Below are 531 nucleotides of genomic sequence, written 5' to 3'. Positions count from 1 at the left end.
ACATGCTCTTCCCATCTGGTCATTTGTCCTTGCTGGCTACACTGGATGAGATGAATTTCTCGCCTCTCTGCCTCCATCTTTTGCATATGTCTTGTTGCAGCTTTTCTTCTGTCTCGCTGAGACTAAAAATAGTAATATTATCATATACTTGATACCTATTACTTTTCAAGGGTATAAGCACACTTTAATGATAGAAAAGGCAAAAAAGGTTTTGAAAATGGTAATGGTTCCAATCCCACACAAAGCATTGTTAGCTTGAGGTTGGTGAAGTTTCCATGGCTTAATTTTGTTGGAGACAGATGTTAAACCCGAGATCCCACACCTTATAAACCTAGTCCTGTTGAGAAAGGCGGGAACATTCACATAGCAGCAAAGTCAGAATGGCGTAACATCTTACTCTCACTTGCTAAATAGAAGGCAAGCGAGGCATGAGTGGGTCATTAAGAGTATTTTATTCAAAGAGATGGATGACAGGAAAAGACCAGGATAATATAGTTTTGGTTGTTGGATTTATTTTTTTTTGGGGGGGGG

The 531-nt window shown here is 39.5% G+C and overlaps 1 protein-coding gene across 1 annotated transcript in view; it reads right to left on the bottom strand.

Moving 5' to 3' along the window:
* The window catches only part of LOC101848151, a gene marked incomplete in the record, with an annotated part of 62,163 nt that overhangs the window by 17,519 nt on the left and 44,113 nt on the right, over window positions 1-531 (bottom strand).

This window comes from Aplysia californica, unplaced genomic scaffold (genome assembly GCF_000002075.1).
Source record: "Aplysia californica isolate F4 #8 unplaced genomic scaffold, AplCal3.0 scaffold00821, whole genome shotgun sequence".
NCBI lineage: Eukaryota > Metazoa > Mollusca > Gastropoda > Aplysiida > Aplysiidae > Aplysia > Aplysia californica.
This window is presented reverse-complemented; position numbering and strand designations above follow the sequence as displayed.